Source organism: Python bivittatus, unplaced genomic scaffold (assembly GCF_059951505.1).
Source record: "Python bivittatus isolate LINGU-HERP-01145 unplaced genomic scaffold, Pbiv_v1 ctg000610_np1212, whole genome shotgun sequence".
Lineage (NCBI taxonomy): Eukaryota > Metazoa > Chordata > Lepidosauria > Squamata > Pythonidae > Python > Python bivittatus.
Window position 1 is genome coordinate 28340272 of NW_028277088.1, and position 18265 is coordinate 28358536.

General features: G+C 37.7%; 1 pseudogene; it reads left to right on the forward strand.

Moving 5' to 3' along the window:
* Positions 1-250: 250 nt before the first annotated feature.
* On the forward strand, positions 251-5376 carry LOC112540506 (nucleobindin-2-like; annotated as a pseudogene).
* The last annotated feature ends 12889 nt before the right edge of the window (positions 5377-18265 follow it).

The following is an 18265-nucleotide window of genomic DNA, read 5'->3' on the forward strand; positions in this document are numbered from 1 at the left end:
CTTAGTAACCACAGGGATTCAACTTATGTTTTAAAATAGCAAAAGCTGTTTCTTCTTTTCCTTCCCCCTCCTATTTCAAATAGCCCCTGTGATTTCACTCTGAAGCCACTCAGATATTTAGTTATATTTTGACTTGTGATTTTCTATTCATTTTGTAGAAGATGACTGATTAAGGTTTCATAAGAGAATTTTGTGTATATATTCTTAGAGAGAGAGTATCTCAAATATAGACTATAGAAATAAAACGGTAATGAAGATTGTTCAAGATGACATCATGCTTAATGTGAACAAGACATGGCCACAAATAACCTACAATAACCTTTTAAAATTAGTTTTTTCCTGACTTTATAAAGTAATATTTGATTTGGCAGCTTTTCATTGGTATGCACGTCCAACAGTTTTGTTTGTTTTCTGTAACCAGGAAGACACAACCAGGATTTTCACGTAGGCTTCCTTTAGTTAATGTGGTTTAGCCATTTTTGGTCTCTTTATTACAAATTGCTGCTGTTGAATGTTTTTTTTCTTTGGAATGTGTATTAAGAACAAGAATATGAATACAAGAAAAAAAATTCTCTATACTTTAACTGTAACATCATTTCATCTAAAACACTTATAATGGGCTTTCAAATACAAGCTATAGCATTTTATGTTTTGAAGTTATGTGACACCATGCAACTGTAAACATAAAAATGGGTGGAAATCTGTCTCTTTCCACTGAAGCATTGCAAGACAGCAAGAGGCAACTGATTATCTGTGCATGTGAAAAAATAATTGCTAGACTGGGGACAGGCAGGTCATGGATGAAGATAAGAGTTGCTGTCATATAAAACTGAGCTACTTAGGCCATCAAATCCAACTCCCTATTCAGTGTAGAAATCCAAATAAAAGCATCTCTAACAGATAACTGTCTAGTCTCTGCTAGGGTAATTAGATCTAATGACAAACTTCTCTTAATGTTAGAAGGTTCCAGGTTTCAACTATAATCTGCCTTCCAATAATACAAAGAATATGGTCATCTCTCATGTAATCAACTTTTAGGTTTTGGAATACTTTAGTCTAGGAAAGAGAAAATAAGAAGAACAATATACTAGAGTGGTCATGTGTATAAAAAGGAATTGAAATATTGCAAAAATCTCATTGGAATCCTTTTCTCTCTCTCTCCAGTTGAAATAGGAAAAGTTCCACATTAAATGTTTGTTCTGAAACAGAAGTCCACACATACTTCTCTTTGTCCCTTATACCCATCTAATCATTTTCTGTCTTCCTGGGAGCAGATCCAGAAGCAACTGTATGCAAATGTTGAAGCCCTTCCAGAAATTAATTTGCAATTCCTATTATCCTTGATCATTAACCATCTGATTAAATCCAACACCTAAACGGCCACAGGTTCCTCATCCCTTGAAAAAAGAGTTTCTATGATACAACTTGCTTGACTTAGTTTTCTGGACTCATTTTACAACATACCAATTGCTCTTCTGGCACAGTGCACCTTGCTTTTTCCTTGAACATACTAAAATCTATTGATTTGGACTTGCTTTATGTGAAAATTGGGTCATTTGATCTTAAAATTAAGTTAAAATAATGGCAACCTTTGCTTCATATTTATTGGACACCTCTAGGCTATTAAGGTTATTTTGGTGTGAAATCCAAGGAACTCTTAACTTTGATTTTGGCACATTATTGTTCCTCTTAGCTATATCTGCAGTATTTGGAATTTTTTAAAATATCAAGAACTGTGGACTTTTCATATTGGAAAGTGGCCAAAAGAATAGTAATGGAAGAATAAATCTACCAGGGCTATAGAGTGCTTTGGATTCAATCTCCAAAAAGTGCTTTGGGGTGCATGGGAATGCAAGGATAGCACTTATATTGAGTGCATTAAAACAGCTGGATTTTTTTCCTGGGATCATGTGGCGGCTTTAAGATATTTCATGCTCCTGCATGCTCCAAAGCACCTTTTGGAAGCCGAGCACAAAGCACAGCTCAGCCCTAAAACCTGTGCCAAATTTGTAGCAGTGAATTGATCATGTGTATTTTTTGTCTATATATACCTTAACGAAAGGATAAACAAGAATTCTGAGCATTTTTAAAAGTCTTACTCTTTCTTTCTTCTTTTTAAAATGTTAATGTAACACACTATTATACACAAAGAGAGAATATTAATATATTTGGTTGGTTTATTTAATATAATAAACATTTTTAAATCTCAATTTTTGCTAAAGATCCATTCTTCTCAAAAGAAGAGGTGAGGTAGGCCAGCAGAAGAAGAAGAAAATATTTAGTATAATTTCCAGCATGACCCTTTTACTAAAAAAAAGTATCATAAGCTTCTTGTGGAGAGTCAGGAAATGACTGTCACTTCTTCAGTCTTATGATTTATCTATCAAAATGTTCCTATGTCCAAACTCTGCCCTGATCCATTTTCATGAGTTCAGCCTAAAAGCTATGACTTAGCATAGTTCATAATGGAAAGATCTCTTTTCATGGCCTGGCAGATGAGATGCTACCTACAATCACTGGAGCTGATTGGGTATTCTCTTCTTTTACCGAAGAATATTAAAATATTATAGTTTATTTCAATTAAAACTGAATCAGTATGAACTCTTTCTATTCTCCTCTTAAATAAACTGCTTAGTTTATCTCATGAAATTTTATTTTCATGACTACATTCAGTGCCGATCGTGCCAGTAAAAAGAGAGAAGAAAATGGGGCAACCTTGTTTTTGACCCCTTCAGTATGCTGCATTGTTGTGATAAAGAACAATTTATTATCTTGGTTTTTTATTCTTTATAAATACTCTATATCCATGTGAAAAAAAATAGAGCTATAACTAACATTTTCCAAAACTACAAGCATAATTGACCATTCTAAATTGTCAAAGGCTTTTTCTGCATCAAGAAAGTTACTAGCGACTTTGAGGGTTTATTTTAAATTTATGCCAATAACATTCAAAATATGTCTGGTGTTGTCTCCCATGTATCTCTTTGAAACAAATCCAGTCTGGTCAGGATATATCATTTTTATTTTAAAAAAATATGTTCTCTTTGAGAGTAAGTTCAATAATTAAATAGGTCTGTATGACCCTAGGTGACTCAACACTTTTCCTTCTTTACAAATCATGATTTGATCTAGCATCATCCATAGGGAAAACTATACCCTAAGAGCATCTACAATCCTCAGAAGGATAACAAATTAGAAATGAAAGTGGAATAGAACTACATGTGTACAGTAAATAGGTCTTGAAAAATGTGGATCAGCTAATGACACTGGTTGAGTTTCCCAAATCCACTCAAGAAAAAACTCTTATACATGTATGCAGTCACCTGTTTCCTTTATGTTTGCAGTCTTAAAGATCTGGATGTTCTCACCTACCTCTTGGATACTCACTTTTATTTTTGAAAATGGAGTTATTTCAAATAAGTATTGGTGTTTCCTTCCCCACATTTATTCAGTAAATTTATTTTAGTGAGATTTAAGTGAAAACTTACCTGCCTGATTTTACTTGTCTTTCTTTCAATATTTGGAAAACTTCTAAATATTTTTTTTAAACTTAAAGAGGATTCCTGGAGGGCTTATACATCCAGTTACACCCAAATACAGCTGTATTCCTATGAACTTAGATATTACTTTGTTTTACAAAGTAAATATAGTCAAAATAATTGATTAAATATGTCCCTTTCCAAGCAGTAATTACTGAAGAACTGAGGGGAACTTTTCATTTGCATAGTTATTGGAGCTAGAGCTCACACTTCCTTGGAAGGGCATTCATTAATTGGAAAACTTCAGTTCTGGATATATTGAAGAAGAAAAAAAGATTATGCCTTTCGGGGGATTAAGTGTCGTGTTGTCCTCTGAAGTTAATTAAAATGGCTATTTAGCTCCTGGCTGCAGCTTTATCTTTGCCACATTGGAAAAAAATTCCCACTTTGGTGCCATCATTTTCTTTTAGGTGAAAATGAAAAATGTGATATAGGAGCTCATTGCTTTTTCCCTTCTGTCTGGATTAAAACGCTGCCAGGTTCAGCCCAAAGAACTCCACGAGACAGTGCAATACAGTTCTGTTGCGTTTATTAGCTTCCACCTCAAGACAGAAATCTCTCCAGACTGAACCTAAGTTCCCAAGCCAGCAAGCCACAACACCATGAATTCCTTAGGGTGGTGCCAGTCTCATCTTCTTAAACTTCCCAAGCTCCTGTTGAGGGCTAAGGAAATGCTTATCTCCCTGAGCGTGGCCTTCATAACACCATTCCATCACAAAAGCTTTCATACAATTTCCATTTTGGACTTGCCGATCCACCTTAGCTATGACCCTTGTCAGCTGGAGTCATTTGTTCTAAATTCAATTAAAGCATTTGCTAAAGTAATTTAAGCATTTAGACCCTCAAAATCAGCATACATTTAAAGCCTGAGATTTGGAGATGCTCATTAATGTCTCTAGAGAAGTATGATGAGCTCACCATGAGAAATTCAAATGATAAACAGCATGAGTGTCAGGAACACCTAAACTTTTCAAATAAGAAGACACTTAAGAGGAGGAAGCACATTATAAACAGCTCAAGAAGTGTAAGAAGCATCTCAAGATCAATATGCTAGACAGCTGCAATCAGGGAAGAAAATCAACAGCTTGTATCCCAATGAATATAAATCAAAGACATTCTTCAAACTGAATGACACCAATGCTGATAGGATGTTACAGGAGGAGAATTTAGAGGCTCTTTTCTTTAAATTGCTGGAGAGCATCTACAATCCTCAGAAGGATGACAAATTAGAAATGGAAGTGAATAGAAGTACATGTGTAAATAGGTCTTGAAAAATGTGGATCAGCTAATGACACTGGTTGAGTTTCCCAAATCCAGTCAAGAAAAAAGTCTAATGAGCCTGAGGGATGGGAGATGGTGGAAGAAGTACAAATCTGCTTTGGCATTTTGAGGTGGAGCTGAGTTTCCATGAGAAAGAGTTAAGCCAACAAGCAAAGCATCTTCACCAGCATCATGAAGAGCTTCAGCAGTGGCCAGTGGATCTTGATGCTCAAAGGAAAGAATATCAACAGATGCATTCCAAATGGGCCAAAGACAATCCCAACAACTGCTTGATCAAGCACCCAAGTCAGTTCTGTGTGAGAGCTGAAATTTCAGACTCAGTCACCTCGTGTTCATGTTACTCTAATTCAACTCCACCTAAGAGCCCCAGAATGGGGTGGAAACTCTTCAAATATGACAAAGTAAAGAAGCATACGTTTTCTACTCATTTTACCACACTTATTTCATAATAACAATCCAAAATATCAAAAGTATTATACATTTTAAATCACATTCCACAATTTTTGAATTCAGGAGTATTTAGATATGGCAAATTACCATCAAATTTATAAGTGCATTAATGAGATCATACACTCACATAGATAAATTCATTATAATTCACATCATGTTTAATTTCATAGATATGCATGCTAGAAAATGATAAATTGAAAACAGAGAGCTGTGTCTGTACACATTATGTTGAAAATACTGCCATTTTGAGAAAATATTTGAAAATGGGGCAGTTTAATCAGTGTCAGAATTCAGGGCACTATGCATCTCATAACAGCAGAGGGCAAACAAATCCATATATATGTAGTTCCAAAGTAAGTGACTGGGAAGCTTGGAGAAAGGGGATTTTGTACTGACATCTAAGACTACGTTAATACGTCAAAGAAGCCATACATGTAACAAAATATACTAATATGGGGGTATAGAACTCTGTTTTACATAATTCTAGACTGGATGACTTTTGGAACAGCTAGGAACCTATCAAGCTTTACAAAATAACAGCATTTATCCATACTTCATAGACTATTTAAATGCAGCTCCCTTCTCTGAGGTCTTAATTATATTACTTTCTTACAACATATGTCTTGAATGGAAAGAAAAGTTTCACTAATGAAATGTGCTCTATTGACCTCGCCAAAATTAACTGGCTTTGTGAGAGTATAGCCATCCATGTAAAAACAGGAAGCTATATTTCCCCAAGTAATTCTGATTCACCATGAGAAAAACAGCTGGTTCTCTCTCTTCATCTGCAAACTTGTGGGCAGGGCTAAAAGGATATATATGTCTGATATCCTTTCTTAAAATGTGTGTGTGTGTGTGTGTGTGTGTGTTTCCAGTGGAAGTTTTCCAGCACTGATTAGGCAAAGTCTTTACTTTGCAAGATTACCATTATTCAGTAAGCTGGGCAGAAAAAAAACATTATTCCTCAACAAGCATAATTTCTCTAAAACTACAATAGGTGAGGGCTTTCTTCATCTCCGTATTCCTCCTCCCCACAAAAAATCCAGAAGGTAAATCTGCCTTAATATTCATTGTTCAAAAGAACAACCAGGGATTTTGTGACAGTTTCTCAGCAGTAACACTACATTTCCCCCCATAGATTAGAGATTAAAAAAAAAAAAATGCTCCACATGCTCACACATCTGCCTAACATGTGTGGTTGGTGGCTGGATTTTCAGGCAGAACGTCCTGCTTAAATGGACAGAGTGGGCAGATGATTCCTTTGAGAGGGGAGAATCTGCCTCAGGTGGATTGCTGCCAAATGCAGCAGTGTAATAAAGAGAAAGAAATCCGCTCATTCAAATTGCTCTGAAATGAACTGTGTCCTCTCCAGAAATGCCATCTGGCTATGATCCCTTGAAGCCTTGTCATCATAACACCTAGCTTTGGCAGACCCTATCTGATGACCGTAGGCAACTCTATGGAGCTTGAATGCTTGAATTGCTGGATCATTAAACATTGTAGGAAATGGGAAACCGTCTCTCTTGCTCACTCTCCTTGCTTTCAAGAAGCACAAATCAAATGATACTGATCAGTGATGACATATAATTAAAAACTGAAGTTTAAATATTGTGGCAGAAATATGCCATCCACACATGTGTTCAGGAACTATGACCAATTCATCAACCAAAGCAGGGTCTTGACCCAGTAGAACCACACACAGGATTTGACATGTCTTTGAAAGATCTGGGATAAATGAAGAGCTATGTCTTGGCCTAATCCCCCTTGGTTTCATTAGTGGTCAACCATTTCAACACTACTGAGGTGGCAGTGACTGAAATATAAATTGGACCTATGCTGAAAAAGTCACAGGAACATTTTGGAATATGCCCAACTTTACTCTCATCAACTCCACTTTTATTTCCATTTCAACCTTGTCAATATAGTTGTGTGAACTGGTCTTCAATCTAATGAAGTTAAACCCAAGGAAGCATACAGAGCAGCCTCCCCAACCTGGTGTCCTCCAGAAGTGATGATATTATAAAACTGAGACTGCTCAGAAGGACATTTGGATGGCACCAATGGGTTGAAGACTGATTTAATCAAGTGGCAATGCAGGTAACAGCTAATAATAAATAAAAAAGAATAATTCTACAGATATGGCCAGTTGACAGAAATCAATGTAGCCACTACTATTGCCTCCACAAATTGTAACACATTTATAGAAACTAAAAATATTTCTCATTATGTTTTATCTGAAGAATAAGAATATCCTTTGAAATAGAAATAGTATAAATACAGGTTCTTTATTACATCCATAGTATGACTTGTTAACAAATGAACAAATAACAGAAATTAAAATGTATTTCACAATGCTTCCTCTTGCAGCAGATGACCTGTACACAATTGGTTTCTTTAGTGCTGATTTATTAAGATTATAAAAGTTAGTGTGGGACAGTATATTGTTATGCGCTACAAAAAATGGAATATTGTCTACCTTAATTTGATGGTGCTTTTAATGTAGGTGGTAGGACAGTTACTGACAGTTTAGCAGTTTCATTTAAAAAGCTACTTAATCTCCTTGTTTACACAAAGTACAGTTCATGCCCTAAGGAAGTTGAATGGCTAATTTGCTATTGATCTAAATGGAACTAGATCTTGGTTGCTATTTCAGTAGTAGACGGAAACAGACATATTGAACTTCTGTTTCATGGTTCTGAAGGATTTGCAACATTGAGCTTTTTTGTAATAGAATCTAGTATTCTCTTCTGTCTTTTTCTCCACTCTTCAGTGCTTAGAGCATTGGTTATGCTCCCCTGTAGCATCTTTAAAAAGCCAAGCGAGCATTTCAAAGGCTTTGTTTAAAGTCAGAGGAGTTCAGAGCTTAAAAGCAAAGGCAATCTTCTATAAAAAGGCCTGACTGACTTCCTAAAAAAAAAGGTATGTGTACTTATCTCTTGTTCTTGTATGAATGTAGAGTTTTATCATGCAGTATTCATAGCTTTATCTGGGGTTTTATTTCTTCTTGTCTGTCTACACCTGCCTTCATTACAATTGATTAACTATTTTTACACTTTGATCACTTGAGGCATGATGTCAGATTGATAATAAAATGCAGAACACTAAACAACATAAACTGTTTAGATTTATAGAGGTATAAAGTGATTTATTGGGCAACAGTTGATCATGCTCTGATCTTGTGGGGAGGGTCAAGTGATAAGGAAAAAAAAATCTGTATTGGGATTTTTATCAATATTTGCTGGTTATTTATTTAGTCATTAACCAGCAAAATAGCTATAACACTAAAACAACGCATAAAAGCAGGCTTAAATACAATAACAAGAATAAAACCACAATATAGGCCTGCCAGTTAAAACATACATGTATAAGAAGTACACAAACGTGAACAAAATAAAGCAAAACAAAATAGATAAAATAAAAATAAAAGATAAAAGCATGAAAGGACTTCTCTGTGACCTCATTCCAAGATTAGGACACTTTATGGCAATAACTGCTGATAAGAACTTGGCAACTCTGTTCATAATAACAGAGTTCCAGTCTGAGAGCAGGAATTAAACCACCTTTCCCGCATTGAAAGCTACAAGTGGTCTGTGTCATGTACTTTTTGCACCACCGCCATAGAGGCATTCTTAGAAAATGAAACGATGAGTGATTGCAGCACAGTGCTTTGTCTTGAAATGTGTCTGTTCATCTGTGTCTGTAAATCCATCAAAAGTAAGCTAGATAGCATTCTAGGAGACTAGAGGATATAGGGAGGAGAGATCCTACCTGTCCCGCTTCTGATAAATGTAAAAGTGAAATGGGCGGCTATATAAATTGAATAAATCAAAAAAATCAAATGGTTGTTTGTTGATCGTCTGTGTCTACCATAACAACCAGTTTGAGAGGAGAGCATGTTAGCTTCTCAGTAAAATCAGAACCTCAATGCCTGCTCATTGCCAAGTATATAAACCTGGCATTCACCAGTCTTGAATGAAATTAACCAATGTGGCATAGTGGTTCCAGTTTTGGTTTAAGTTGTAAGACAAAATCCACAGTCAGGTAGAAAATTCCCTGGCTGATTCTGAACCTCTTGTCATTTCCCTTTTTATCAGAACTTTTATGGAGATCTAACTAGGTTGGGTATCAGAAATGAGGTAACCTCCTGAGCTTTTGGGAGAAAAGGTGAAATGCAACAGGTATAATAATGATTGAGCTTTAAATTTAGTGTTCCTATTTGGCACAATAGACATTGGCAGATTAAGATAAAGCAGATTTAAAGACAAAATACATATATGTACACACACACAAGTTTATGATAAACTGCGAAAGCAATTCACACCGACAACTTATGGAACCAATGCAGACAGGCTATATATCACCACAGTGATTACCAATTTTGCTATAAATCGGTAGCGTGAATTGCCTCCCACTTTTATAAAATCATTTTATAGGAGTATCTGTCAAGCTACAGCAAACTGTTCACAATGCTGAAATTAACCAGGATGGAATCCAGACTGATAATATTTAGATTAGATCCACTGAACTCTACAGGACATCATACAAGTAATTGATCTCTGATTTATTTCCAACTTCAAAAAAATTATTTACTCAATTTTATTGTTCTATTTATTCTCATTTCTTTTCCCTCTTTCAGCAACTACTTGTATCTTGGTAGAAAAAGTCTGAAAAGTTAACATGATTACTGGAGAATGTTGGTCTGAACTGCTATTTCATAAGGACGGGGAAGGGAGGACTGTATATTTTGATTTATCATTTATTATGCTATAGTCCCTCTGCTGGACCAAGGAAAAATAACACACGCTTGGCATTTCCTTTGGAATCTCTAAGTACAAACCAGTATAGCATGCTGGCTATGTAAGATGGCACTGTCAAGGTAGAGCAGCAAATGGTGTTCTCCACCATCCAATCATAATGCATGGTACTGTGAGCCAATCAAATTATTCCAGTACATAAAACAGGAAAACCCTTAAGCACCTCTCCCCATCCCTGATGGTAACAGAGTGACAATTAAATTAACGAGTAACTCTTTGCTTAGCTGCCTTTTCAAGACACCTCAGATCTGCTTCACTCTTATCTTTTGATGAAGGACAATGCAACAAAACTAATTCATGGCTAGAGTACCGTTTTAGATAGTCACCCTAGAGATGGTGTTTTACACCTGAGGAGGAGAGTGGCATCTGGTCTGGGGAGCATCTACACATGATAGCACACAAATGACATCATATGAGAACCAGAACTCCACATATGATTCAATCAATATGCATGAACAAGTTCTCTTCCCACATTGGTTCTGATGTATCAAAAGAAATAATGCCCTTGGAATGTATAATTAAATCAGAGTTGGGAACATGTGATCTTCCAGATGTCCTTAGATTTCAACTGCCATTAAAGCCAGTAAATCAGTAGTGAGGGATGATAGGAATTCTGGTCCAAAAACATCTAAACTATGTGATTTTTCTACACTTTTAGTAGTAAGAAAATTCAGCAAGTGGGATGAAGGCCACATAATTTGGTCAAGATTATGCAAACATGTCCAGCAGTTCCTTCCCTAAAGCATATGACAAATGATTTCCCATGCCCCTAGTTATATTAATTAGCCTTTTAACATTGGGATGTCTCCTATAAAGTTCACAGGTAAACATATTTGCCTACATTAATAAGGCAATTACTTAACTAAAACATATCACCTAAAACCAGGCTAATTTTACTGCTGCCCCTGATATGTACTAGTTGCATGAATTCCATAACACAACATGTTTTGATTGATTGTATTTTACACAGCTGCAATTCTCCCAGTCCTTCGTACAATCAACATATACCAATTTAGGTAAGAGAAAATCACAATCTAATATAAAGGTCAATAGATGCAAATAAGAGCAGTAGTGAAAATCTCATTCCCCAAACGCTGTCTAGAACTATTCAGGCTTAAGAAGTTTCTGGCTGGTGAACAGTGGGCATGCTAGTCTAATCTAGAGAGAGAGGCCGTTCCCACTGTGGAAAGTACAACTGAAAAAATTGCCTGCAGACCTTTACCCACTTTATCTCTTGGCCTGGGATCACCAGCAGACTATGATGGGATGTATACCTTGGGTGGGTTTGAAGACCAGACACTAAGGCACCAAGCCATTTAGGGCTTTCTAGATTAAAACATACACCTTGAATTGCAGGCATAATTCTGAGAAATGCAGCAACCACAAAACAAATGTTTATGGTTATGACAACTCTTCTTCACCAATATGTGGACTACTACATTTCAGGCTGTTGTGGTTTCTGGGTAGTTTTCAAAGGTAGCCCCATGTAGTTGGGTGGTGATAAGATCCTGCTGGATCATGTCAACAGCCATCTTAGTTCCATATCTGTGTCACAGCATAGGCAACCAGATGCATTCATGAAGCTCACAAGCATCAATATAACCCTTTTCTACTGCTGCTTTCCAACAGATGGTATTTTAAAGGTATGTTATCTGTGATTCACAATATAGCTATCAAAAGTGATACAGGTAGTCCTCATTTAGTGACCACAATTGGGACTGGCAACTCAGTCGTTAAGCAAAGTGGTCACTAAGTGCAACTGAGCTTATGATCTTAATTCAGCTTTCCTTTGCTTTACAGACCTGCAAAGGTCATAAACGCAAGGATTAGTCATAAAGTTATTTTTTCATTTTTTCATCACCATTGTAACTGCAAACAGTCACTAAATGAGGCAGTGGCTAAATGAGGACTACTTGTAGCCATAGAATTTGTCCATTTTTTAAATCCATCTAAAATGTAACTATATGTTAGATTAAAAAGTATTTCCTTTTATCAACCTTGAATTTAGTTTCAATGGCTTAACATTAGCTGCACTATTCTATTTTTTTTTCCTTGCAAGCTCTTTTCCAATCATGTCTTATATCAGATGAGTCTGTCATCAGAACAACAGTGTACTATATGGATAACAATGTGCTTTTAAGGCTAGAAATGAGGTTAGCAAAATAATCCCACAATAGAAGATGCAAAGATTGAAAATTGCTCATGTAGCCTGAAGAATACTGGATGCTAAATAATCCCAGTCTTTGGCCCAGGACACCAAGATGAGCTATTTCTATAGCAATCATCATGCAGAGAATGACAGTGTTGGCTACAGGTGGAATAAGGAATAGGATGCTGCTTGGATCTGAAGCTAACACAAGAAACAAGATGGTTGATGTAGTAGAGGTAAACAAACAATTAATTGCCACAAGATCAGATGGAGGACATTAATTTCTGTTTTAAAATGAGACGAAATAATAATAATGACTATATATGATGATAGCTGGTATATAACAATGGTTCTGTACCACAAGAACTAAATATATGCTTACAAGTCAGCAGTGTGAAATAGCTGAAAAAAAGCAAATATATAGTTATGCAAGTATAGTTTTGAAATCACGGAAATTGTTCCACTTTATTCCATATTGGTGGAATCCCACCTTCAGTATTGTGTCCAGATCTGCACAACACACTTTAAAGAGGATTCATGCAATCTAAAGCAGGTTGAAGAAATGCAGCAGTGATGTTCAGGGATCAAGAAATTAAATCTTATGAAAAGGTATTAAAGGGATTGGAAATTAAATCTTGTTGTTGTTGTTGTTTAGTCGTTAAGTCGTGTCCGACTCTTCGTGACCCCATGAACCATATTGCGCCAGGCCTTCCTGTCCTTCACTGCCTCCCTGAGTTTGCTCAGTTTCATGCTCATTGCTTCAGTGATGCTATCTAACCATCTCATCCTCTGCCGTCCTCTTCTCCTTTTGCCTTCAATCTTTCCCAGCATCAGGGTCTTCTCCAAAGAGATCTCTCTTCGCATTAGGTGACCAAAGTATCTGAGCTTGAGCTTCATTATCGATCCTTCCAATGAGCAATCAGGGTTGATTTCCTTTAAGATTGACTGGTTTGACCTCCTAGCAGTCCAGGGGACTCTCAAGAGTCTTCTCCAGCACCACAGTTCAAAGGCATCAATTCTTCGGCGCTCAGCCTTCTTTATGGTCCAGCTCTCTCAGCCATACATTACTACTGGAAAAACCATAGCTTTGACTATACGGATCTTTGTCGGCAAGGTGACGTCTCTGCTTTTTAATATGCTATCTAGGCTTGCCATAGCTTTCCTCCCAAGGAGCAAGCGTCTTTTAATTTCATGGCTGCAGTCTCTGTCTGCAGTGAACTTGGAACCCAAATAAATGAAGTCTGTTACTGCTTCCATTTCTACCCCTTCTATTTGCCAGGAATTGATGGGTCCAGATGCCATGATCTTAGTTTTTTTAACGCTGAGTTTCAAGCCAGCTTTCGCACTCTCCTCTTTCACCCTCATCAAGAGGCTCTTTAGTTCTTCTTCACTTTCTGCCATTAGGGTGGTATCGTCTGCATATCTGAGGTTGTTGATGATTCTCCATGCAATCTTAATTCCGGCTTGTGATTCTTCCAGCCTGGCATTTCTCATGATGTACTCTGCATATAGGTTAAATAAGCAGGGTGACAGTATACAGCCTTGTCGTACACCTTTCCCTATTTTGAACCAATCGGTTGTTCCATGACCGGTTCTAACTGTTGCTTCTTGGCCCGCATACAGATTTCTCAGGAGACAGGTAAGGTGGTCTGGTACTCCCATCTCTTTAAGAATTTGCCAGAGTTTGTTGTGATCCACACAATCAAAGGCTTTTGCATAGTCAATGAAGCAGAAGTAGATATTTTTCTGGAACTCTCGTGCTTTCTCCATGATCCAGCGAATGTTGGCGATTTGATCTCTAGTTCCTCTGCCTCTTCGAAACCCAGCTTGTACATCCGGTAGTTCTCGGTTCATGTATTGCTCAAGCCTAGCTTGTAGGATTTTGAGCATAACCTTGCTAGCATGTGAAATGAGTGCAATTGTGTGATAGTTTGAGCATTCTTTGGCATTGCCCTTTTTTGGAATTGGAACATAAACTGACCTTTTCCAATCCCGTGGCCACTCTTGCATTTTCCAAACTTGCTGGCATATTGAGTGCAGCACTTTAACAGCATCGTCTTTTAGTATTTTAAATAACTCAGCTGGAATACTGTCATCTCCACTAGCTTTGTTGTTAGCAATGCTTCCTAAGGCCCACTTGACTTTACTCTCTAGGATGTCTGGCTCAAGGTCAGTGATCACACCAGCGTGGACATCAGGGACATTAAGATCTTTCTTGTATAGTTCTTCTGTGTATTCTTGCCACCTCTTCTTAATCTCTTCTGCTTCTGTTAGGTCCCTGCCTTTTTGGTCCTTTATCATGCCCATCTTTGCACTAAACGTTCCTTTGATATCTCCAATTTTCTTGAAGAGATCTCTATTCTTCCCCATTCTATTGTTTTCCTCAATTTCTTTGCATTGTTCATTTAAGAAGGCCTTCTTATCTCTCCTTGCTATTCTCTGGAAATCTGCATTCAGTTGCTTATATCTTTCCCTTTCACCCTTGCTTTTCGCATTCCTTCTTTCCACAGCTATTTGTAAAGCCTCATCAGACAGCCATTTTGCTTTCTTGCATTCCTTTTTCTTTGGGATGGTTTTAGTTGCTGCCTCCTGTACAATGTTACGGACCTCCGTCCATAGTTCTTCAGGCACTCTGTCTACCAAATCTAATCCTCTAAATCTATTCATCACCTTCACTGTGTACTCACAAGGAATATGATCTAAGTCATACCTGAGTGGTCTAGTGGTTTTGCATACATTCTTCAGTTTAAGCCTAAATTTTGCAGTAAGAAGCTCATGATCTGAGCCACAGTCAGCTCCTGGTCTTGTTTTTGCTGTTCTCCATCTTTGGCTCCATACTTTATGATACATTATGATACTCCATAATCAATCTGGTTTCGGTATTGACCATCTGGTGATGTCCATGTGTAGAGTCGTCTCTTGTGTTGTTGGAAAAGAGTGTTTGCTATGACTAGCTTGTTCTCTTGACAGAACTCTATTAGCCTTTGCCCTGCTTCATTTCGTACTCCAAGGCCAAACTTGCCTGTTATTCCGATTACTCCTTGACTTCCTACTTTAGCATTCCAATCCCTATGATGAAAAGGACATCTTTTTTTGGTGCTAGTTCTAGAAGGTGTTGTAGGTCTTCATAGAAGCGGTCAACTTCAGCTCCTTCGGCATCAGTGGTTGGGGCATAGACTTGGATGACTGTGATATTAAATGGTTTGCCTTGGATATGCACTGAGATCATTCTGTCGTTTTTGAGGTTGTACCCCATTACTGCCTTTCCCACTCTCTTATTGACTATGAGTGCAACGCCATTTCTTCTAAGGGTTTCTTGCCCACAGTAGTAGATATAATGGTCACCCGAATTAAATTCACCCATTCCCGTCCATTTCAATTCGCTGATTCCCAAGATGTCGACATTCAATCTTGTCATCTGATGTTTGACCACATCCAGCTTGCCTTGGTTCATAGATCTTACATGCCAGGTACCTATACAATATTGTTCTTTACAGCATCGGACCTTCTTTTCGCTTCCAGATACATCCACAGCTGAACGTCCTTTCGGCTTTGGCCCAGCCGCTTCACTCTTTCTGGAGCTACTTGGAATTGCCCTCCGCTCTTCCCCTGTCGCATATTGGACACCTTCCGACCTGAGGGGCTCATCTTCCGGCATCATATCTTTTAGCCTTTTAACATTGTCCATGGGGTTTTCTTGGCAAGGATACTGGAGTGGGTTGCCATTTCCTTCTCCAGTGGACCACATTTTGTCAGAACTCTCTGTCATGACCTGTCCGTCTTGGGTGGCCCTGCACGGTATAGCTCATGGCTTCACTGAGTTACGCAAGCCCCTTCGCCACGACAAGGCAGTGATCCATGAAGGGGAATTAAATCTTACAATGAGATATTAAAGGGATTGGAATGCAGCCTTGAAAATAAGGAAGATATGGTAGCACTGCTTGAATACCCAGAAAGGTTGCATACAAAAAAGGGGCAGCATCTATTCTTTTTCATCCTAGAATGTAGGAGTTAGCTTTAATAATAATGACTTTAACTTGCAGGAAGGCAGATTCCAGTTGAACGTTGGGGAATATTTCCTAACAATAACGATAATGAAACCGGTTACCAGGAAAGGTTAAAATTTCCAAATATGTTCAAGTAGAGGCTAAGTAGACATTTGTTTTGCTTTCATTTAGATTGCTGAGCATGGGTTGAACTTGAAGGCCTGAATAGCCCCTTCATACTCTAATGATTCTATTATTCTAAACAAAATTGGACTCAAAACCATCTTAGAACTAAAGACCAGTGACTGGATAAGGTTAGCAAGAGCTAATGCTTTCATTATTAAATTTTTGGCTTCCAGGAAGTATCTGGTTAGCTACTTGTGGGCCAGCAAAATGTTATATCTACTGTCAAAATTCTTTCAAATATGCATTGAAATATGGCTATACAAACCATGTCTATTTCTAGACTGTATCACTCTCTAAACCGGTGTTTCTCAGCCTTGGCAGCTTTCAGATTGGTGGCCTCCAACTCTGCTGGGTGGGGAATTCTGGGAAGTGGGGGTACACCCATCTGAAAGGTGCCAAGCACTGCTTTAAACTAACCCTCTTGGGGACTTTTTGCTATCTGCAACTGGACAGGAAGTGCAATAAACTTCTAGGTCTGGTTCTCTTCTGGGCCAAAGCTAGATGAATCACTCTTGTACTCAATTAAGCATATATAAGCCAATCAGTTTCCTTTAACCCAAGTAAAAAGCCAGGAGAGACAAGGATTAAGGATACAGGTTGGGTGAAATACAAAGTCCTCAAAAATTAAAACCAGATCAGATGATGCCCTGGCAGCATATTTTGGAAAAGAGTCAATATTGGTATTTATATCAGAATGAATATGAGCAACCATGTTCTTTTAATACCCAGTGCAATTGTCATAGCTTTGTCTCAAGAACTGAAAGAGGTCTTTCGGGATATAACGGAGGTAGCAAATGAGTGATTCTTCAGTGCTGGTTCCTGATTATTGCTTATTCTTCAGTGCTGATCTTCTGTTTCAGTTGATTCCTGGACTCCTGCCTCATCTTCAAAATCCCACACAATGAGACATAAACAGTACCAGCAGCTTCCTATGAAGTGGCCTGGTTCCTTTCACACAAAGCAAAGAAGTATTAGAAAGAAATACTCTCTGCTTCTTGAATGACACTGATTTGGGCTCAACCCAGGATTGTTTTGATTGTGCTATACTGGATATGCTGTTACATATGCTGCCTTGAGCTGCTGAAGGAAAGATATAAAGATCTTTATAAATATAAAATATAAATCTAACAAATAAATACAGATTTCTTCAGTATAACACTATCATAAAGGCAGAGGAACAAATAGGAAAATTATATAGAGTGAATAGATGGGGTAAATAGCCTAGTGTCACTCAACAGATGTGGTCTTGGCATGGGTAATAACCACTTTACCACAGAAGCAGAGAGTATTTGTTTCTACCACTTCTTTACTCTCGCTGTTTAGCTGTTGCTGGTGGACCATAGCATCAGAACATAAAAAAATACAAAGATGCTTGTGAGTTGAGTTCTGCTTCTGGTGACTACATTCATGTAGTTTTTCTCACAGTATTAAGGAAATGGATTGCCACTGCCTTCTTCCAGGTAGTTGTGTTGACTTCTCAGTCTAGCCCAGAGCCCTGGGATTCTTAAGCTCTCTCCCATTCAAGAACTAATCAAGGTTGATGCTGCTGAGCTTCAGATCAGCCAAAGTTCAGTGGATTGCTCTCACTTGCTGAAGCTATGACCATACCTGTATTTATAAACAGGAGATTCTTCCAATACAGCCAGCCAGCCTCCAACATGCCTTTCCTTCTGCTTTGAATATTCTATCTGAAGATTGGAATCTGTAAGATTTACAAGCTAATAATGTGCAGCAATTTTTTTAAAAAAATTAGCCTTTGCTGTGAATTATAATTAGCATATACTGCAATATTGATCTGTGCTAAATACTGAATTTTAGTTGCAACAGTGTGAATATCGCAAATGCAATTTGAGCAACATC